The following is a 466-nucleotide window of genomic DNA, read 5'->3' on the forward strand; positions in this document are numbered from 1 at the left end:
CTCGTATTTTGGAATTGTTATTAAAGGAAATTGCAAAATTGTAAATATGTATTTCGCGTCGCAATGTGCGTTAATTGTAATTATTTTTTCTATTTTTTGCCATTCATTGTTATTAATTTTGAAAGGGAAATGAAGGTCGTCAGGTAATTGTGTATTTGCTTCTTTAAGATTTTCTATTATATTGTTTAAAGGTATCAATCTAGGATGTAATACTCCTGTTTTTATAAAAGCTAGATATTCTAGGATATCTTCCGCATCTCTCATTAAGTCGTTTAGTATTGCGTTACTTATAATAAAATGTTCGTATACTCTGTCTTGTTTTTCGTCTTCTAATAGTTGTCCTCTTAGTTTTTTAGTCGCGTTGGCTAGAATGTATTCGTTTGTTTGTAATGTTTTTTCAGTGTTTTCTATATGTCCTATAGTTGCTTGTAGTATTTTTACTTGGTTTTTTAAAGCGTGTTGTGTT

Source organism: Cyphomyrmex costatus, unplaced genomic scaffold (assembly GCF_001594065.2).
Source record: "Cyphomyrmex costatus isolate MS0001 unplaced genomic scaffold, Ccosl1.0 scaffold2672, whole genome shotgun sequence".
Taxonomy (NCBI): domain Eukaryota; kingdom Metazoa; phylum Arthropoda; class Insecta; order Hymenoptera; family Formicidae; genus Cyphomyrmex; species Cyphomyrmex costatus.